We start from the raw sequence: 7,214 nt of genomic DNA on the forward strand, positions 1-7,214 counted from the left end.
GTTTTAGCAGGCATTTTGATCGACCTCTGTTGAGTTTCGGCCATGTCAATTTGCTTACTTACTAGTTATTTTAATAGTTTCTCTGTCTATCAGTAATTATTCTACTGATTAGTTTGGGTTGTACCTTTTCAGACAAATTTATACAGTTTCCTGCAATGTTTATATGATCTGACACCCGAATGAGGTTTACATTTGAAATACTGGAAAAGTCGTTTAAGGGTTTATAACATTCTGTGAGTGTTTTTGGACTCTAGCGCTAGTGGCCTTAAGTTGCATACTTAATATTCGGGTTAAAAAATTTAAAGTTTTTTTTGTCGCCAGCAAAAAAAAAAAAATAAATAAATTCAAAATTCAACGATATTTTTAAGCTACTTAAAATTAATCTATATTATTCCAAAATCCAATGAACTGTAAACCTTAATACTCGAAAATTTTCTAAACATATTTATAAAAACTGCAAAATTTTGATGAAAATTTACAAGTTTTAGATTTACATGGTTTTTGTAGGGGAAACAACTAAAGGGGTTTTCAGAAGGCGCGCCTAGATATTTTTATTATTATTATTTATAGGGGATATATACAATATAATCCAAACTTAATTTAGCACAGATGTTACTTTAAAATTAAACACTTAAAAATGTAGATTCTTTCAAGTTTGACTACGTCTATTCAAAATACGGGGCTCCTAACAATTATACAATATGTGAAAAATAAGCATAATTTCAATGCCCACCAGCTCTAAGGTAAAATCCGCCAAACACTAGATTCATGAATGCCTAATTGTTGAGAACGGCTATATATCGATGTTTAGGTTTTCCTGCAACACTTTGTACTACAACAGCAATATTCTCAACAGCACGTTCTATATTTTTGGTCTGACAGTCCTTTTTCTGTCCTCTATAAGACCAGCTTTTTGAAAATTGTTCACCAACCTTTGAATTGTTCACTCATTCGGACGATTATTTCCACCAAAAAAATTAGGAACTCTGCTATATGTTGTTCTTAAAAATCGACCATTTTAATAATAAGTTTGAATAATTTATGATGGTAGATATTCGCCTCGGTCTATTGGCTAATATTCGTTGTTGTTGTCTCTCTGTCGTGAAGGGTTTCAAGCGAATGTTAAAAATTTGTGAATGGCTCTGACAACTTTACGATTAATTGAATCGAATTACTGTTACAAATTTTAATATATATATATATATTAGGGCAGGTCGATTTAAAAATCGCTCATTGCTCTGTGAAAATCGAAACTTTGCCGAAGGAACCATACCTCTAAAACGAATTTTGATGTCCCCCAATTTGGGTCGAACGAAAAATCCCGCTTTGACCCATTTAGAGTGCTCCAATCGAGTCCAAATGTATGACCGACCTCCACTAACTTTGGACGGCCGATCCACCCATGCCAGTGGCACACCCCCTGGAACTCCCCTGGGGGGTTTCCCATACAATCATTTCAAAATATCACCATTTTCGGCCTTTACATGAGAAAATAAACTAAAAAGTTCGACCCAAACTGGGGGACATCAGAATTCGTTTTAGAGGTATGGTTCCTTCGGCAAAGTTTCTTATTTTGATCCCTAGAATATGATTTTCACAGAGCAATGGGCGATTTTTTTGCCTCCCACAAATCGACCCGGCCTAATATATATATATAATTGGCGCGTACACCCTTTATGGGTGTTTGGCCGAGCTCCTCTTCCTATTTGTGGTGTGCGTCTTGATGTTGTTCCACAAATCGAGCGACCTACAATTTTAAGCCGACTCCGAACGGCAGATATTTTTATGAGGAGCTTTTTCATGGCAGAAATACACTCAGAGGTTTGCCATTGCCTGCCGAGGGGCGACCGCTATTAGAAAAAAGTTTTTTCTTAATTTTGGTGTTTCATCGAGATTCGAAGCAAGGTGCTCTCTGTGAATTCCGAATGGTAGTCACGCACCAACCCATTTGGCTACGACGGCCGCAAATTTTAATACGATACACATATTGAAGGCACCAAACTGTGAAGGCACGATGATCCTTTCGAAATTTCTGATAAGTAAACTCAAAATTCTCGCCCAATGGGATCTAGGATTCACGATCACACATATTCAGTCATTTTATTCTCTTAGTATATGTTCTTTGAATGCTTATAATTTTGAAAATTGTGACTGATGATTTGCTCGAAAATTTGACAAGGTAATCAGAAAATATAGTATTTAAATATAAATTAGGTATGCATGTGGAAATAAATGTGTGTATTTATATATATGTATGTATGTAGTACTATAAGGTGGCGCAAAAATAATCACCTTATGAGAAGATTTATAATTTTTGCAAATGGCGTCGCACATCAATCAAATTTAACACTTGAACACAAATACAAAATTGGTTGTTTAATTTTGCGCCACCTTGTACAAGTATGTATGTAAATATGCAAAAATGCAGTAAAATCGCTCAGGCTCCAATGGTGTGCCATGTGGAACATTTATTATTGCAGCATTCAGTAGACACAACAAATGACATTTGCTGTCATTTTGTGATTTTGCCTTGTCATTTAAAGTGTCTGCCAATGTTGTGCTACAAACACACGAATATCACACGCATATCAGCTATTGTTATAATTGTTTTTGCGTTTTACGAGTACTGTTTGTGTGCATTGCTATAATGGCCATTGTTACTCGTTCGCTAACTGTCTTTTTCCCATGAGAATGGGTTTGTGTTCGCACGTATGCCTAAAACAAGCGCGCAATTTTAATGCGTTGCGTTTGTTTGGTATTGTCTACAATTGTGACGCTTTTGTGTGCACTACTGTGGGTGCACAAATATTGACTGTACAAACTCTATTTTCGATTCGACGCTATGTGAGTTCCCTGCAGGAAAAGGCACTAGTATCTAACTGAAGCAAAGCAAGTGAATTTTGCGTGCTGACCAGTTTTCGTATCTAATCTCTTGTCTTTTAAGGCTCAATGTTAAAGGAAGTTACATTTTGTTAAACGCATTCATTTTTCGCTAATTCGGAACCAGCGTTAGAGCTCTGCTAGCCAAGGTACTGGGCCAATGCAGACTGGCTTTGATTACTGTACTTGTTTTGCGTGGGTTTGAAAACTTCTATTGCCAAATGAGCGCTTTCAAAGCTGTCACAACAATCAGATGATTCTTAAAGAAAAAAGGGAACAGAGATATTAACCATATTCAATACTACTACTACTAATACAATTCTCACTCATATGTTAGCTAGAAGCTGTAAAAAAATTTTGCAATTTTTTCTTTTAATAGTAAACATGTACAAGATAAAACGCAAATCACCCCAACGACGAAAGTTCTGAATGCGCGAATTATATTTAGATCGACAAATGAACGACAGGCGTATGCAATACCTAATGTAAAAAACGCTGCTGTGCTATTTGAAATTTCGTCGTACTTCAAAGTAAAGCTGCGATTTGGTCTCATTTCATACACTTCGGTATTGTTCTATATATTACAATTAAACAAAACCAGCCTGCTTTGGATCTGTGCTTTTAGTTTTTACCTAGTTTTCATAGAAACATTGAAGTTGCTACTCATCACGTCGTTAGGATTGCACTAGCGATATTTTCCATTGCCCAAATTTAAAATTTTTTGTTTTGCTTGTTTGTTTACTTTGTCTATATTTTTGCTTTCGTTCGTTTCCATATGTTTTGCATTTGTGCGAAAAATCTATTTTGTATGGTATGTATTTTGGACGAATATTCTTCGAACAAGGCAAACAAAATTATATGGCGGCAGGAATCTCTATGCTCTTCGGGTAAACTGCTACAATATCTACCCAAGTGCTAATTGACAGGTGGTGTCATTTGATTTTTTGTTTCTCCAAATTCTGCTATGGCAACATATGGCGTAGAACGATTCATCTGTCTGTATATCACAGAGCGATTGATTGTTATAGCCACTTTTAATCTCTATAGTGTAATATAGTAGCACCCTATTTTTCATATAAATAAACACCTTTCTAACTTTCCGTACACGCGCAACATATTTTTTTTTTAGTTCACACGCAAAATCCATTACGTTGCACTTTTATAATTTTTATTTAATTGGTAAACAGTTATGTGGAATTATGCAAGTGCATTAACACTTTCTTTGCGAGTCAGGTTTTTACGTTGCCTGTTTACCAAATAATTTCGAAAAAGTAGTAAAGAATTCAGTAGAACTTACCTAGTTTCACTGAATTACCTGGTTCAATTGAGAGAACTGAGAATTTACCTAGTTCAATTGTTTACCAAAATAGTTAATTAACGAAAATGCCCAGAGCGACATTTTTTCTCAATAAAAGACTTGAATTGTTATCAATTCTTTGTCTTTGCAACTCAGTCTTAGTCCTAAACTTTTTACTGCATCTTTGTAATAATTATAATAAATAAATTAATAAATATATTTTTTTTATTAAAAAATAAAATAAGAACTTTTTACTATTCATCTGTCCAAAAAGCGCCACTCAAAGAAATTTTACACCAATGAAAAAACACAACTACTAGAGTTACGTAATTAGTCTGAACTTCTAGGAAAACAATTTATATTTCATTAAATATTCATTAATTAAAAATTACGCAATCAGTCATTATTTTGAATGAATGTTTAAGAAAAATCACTCTTGGATGTTACTCAGGAAAGTACCTTTACAATGGCATTCAGTCACCGAGCATCAAAAATAAAATCCGAGGTCAACGTTTTTCAACGCTTGAAGAAGCTGTTGAAGATTTTAAATATGTAGCTCGTTTTTGAGGTACCAACTTCTGGGTGGTAAAATATGTGCAAGCGGTTGCCGAAGTGTTTTGACTTCGAAGAAAGATATTTTGAAAAACAATAATTCCACTTAAACTATTGTATTATTTTAATGTGTTTTCATTATTAGGATAAAAATATAAATGCATCCTTCGTAGTAAGAGCTGCTGAACCGAGCTGACACAATCTATACAATGTCGACACCATCGGCCTTAACAATGATTCTAGCCTTTTTCAATCCGGCTAAAGAAGCAAGGTGAGTGGCTGTGAAAGTGAACGAGGGTAAATGAAGTCAGTGCAACTCGCCTTAGCACTAGCCTGTCAATATTTGAAAAAGTAGAGGACTTTGCCCACTTGGGAATCAGTATCAACACCGATAATAACATCAGGCTTGAAATTCAAATGAGAATCTCTCTTGCCCACAAATTCTGCTTTGGACTGAGTAGGTAATTGAACATTAAAATCCTCCTTCGATGAACTAAAGCTACATTCTATGTATAGGTCTCACATCATACCCGTCCTATTTAAAGGTGCAAAAGCATAAATTATAACAACTTTTAATGCTATGGCACTTGGAGTGTTCGGAGAAAGAGGCTGAGGGGAAGTTATAAATTATGCATAAGCAAGGGCAAATATTTCGACGATGGAATGAATAGTTGTATGAACAGTATGCAGACATGGACATAGTGCAGCGAAATAAGATTCAGTGACTCTGCTAACTAGCCCAAAGGATACCGAAGTGTGAAACACTTCTATGATGTTGGAAGAATCAAACGGGAAATGACTTAGCTTCATTTGACGTTCTTAATTTGCGTTGATTATGATGCGAAAAAAACGACTGGTGCGTTTTGTTGAACTCGGCTAAAATTGCTAGGCGGCTACTGCATGATGTACAAAATGCAATGGGTGGTCCTAACATCAGACCATTAGACGCTCTCAGCGATTTTAAAGGAATAAGTTGATTGGCTGACGTAAGCGGGGTCATGACAACGGTTTGTTTATGAAAAATCTTAGACTATGTTCGTACGACAAAAATAAAGCCATTACTCATATTACTGCGATACCTGCTGAACATCGACTGATTTGACGAGTGTGTGAATACGTGTGAAATGAGGTGGAGCATTTCTCCTGTTGAGTTCCCGGTGACGTAGCAACCGAAGTTACTCTCACAATTTTGCTTCGGATGGTTAAACCTGGTAATCTATCACCCTTGTGTTACTGCGCCAGTAAAGAAAAAGAAGAAGCATTTATAGCGGCAAAACTCACTAATTTGAAAACGAATCTATGAAAATTCTTAAGCGTTTTTAAGAGAAATTATTTTACGTGGGAAGGATGCGCGAACACAACAATTGCCTGTTAAATAAAATGCGAGCGCGTTCGGTGGTAACTTCACAAGTGATTTATTTATTTCTAAATTCGAGTTTTTATAGTGTCTTAGCCTAACGGATTGAGTTCAAATTTATGTAATTACAGTAAATATGTATTGCTCTCTTACGTTTATGTGAATAAGTTCGTGCGGTTTTACAACAGATGGCGTAACTTGATTATTATTCCATCGATCCACATTTCCAAACATTCATTGGAGAGCTACTGTCGTAAGGCACAAACGTCAGTATAAGTTTTTTATTTGAAGCGTAAACAACAATATTTTTACCACACTTGAAAATGTCGAATTTCGTGCCAAATAATGTGTTTTTGCGGGGAATTCTTCTTCATTATTTTAATATGAAGAAAAAAGCAGCCGAAAGTCATCGTATCTTGGTGGAAGTTTATGGTGAGCATGCTCTATCTGAGCGAACGTGCCAGAAGTGGTTTGCACGCTTTAAAAGTGGTGATTTTGGCTTGGAAGACGAAGAACGCGAGGGTGCGCCGCCAAAGTTCATGGATACCGAATTGGAGGAATTGCTCGATCAAGATCCGGCTCAAACGCAAGAAGAGGTTGCAAAAACTTTGGGAGTTGATCAATCAACCATTTCCAAACGTTTAAAAGCCATGGGAATGATCCGAAAGGTAGGCCATTGGGTGCCGTATGAATTGAAGCCAAGAGACGTTGAACGCCGTTTTATGGCATGCGAACAACTGCTTCAACGGCACAAAAGAAAGGGTTTTTTGCATCGAATTGTGACTGGCGATGAAAAGTGGGTCCATTACGACAATCCAAAACGTCGGGCAACGTATGGATACCCTGGCCATGCTTCAACATCGACGTCGGCGCAGAATATTCATGGCCTGAAGGTTATGCTGTGTATCTGGTGGGACCAGCTGGGTGTTGTGTATTATGAGCTACTGAAACCGAATGAAACGATTACGGGGGATGTCTACCGACGACAATTGATGCGTTTGAGCCGAGCACTGCGAGAAAAACGGCCGCAATACGCCGATAGACACGACAAAGTTATTTTGCAACATGACAATGCTCGGCCACATGTTGCACAAGTGGTCAAAACATACTTAGAAACGCTCAAATGGG

This window comes from Anastrepha ludens, chromosome 3, assembly GCF_028408465.1.
Source record: "Anastrepha ludens isolate Willacy chromosome 3, idAnaLude1.1, whole genome shotgun sequence".
Classification (NCBI taxonomy): domain Eukaryota; kingdom Metazoa; phylum Arthropoda; class Insecta; order Diptera; family Tephritidae; genus Anastrepha; species Anastrepha ludens.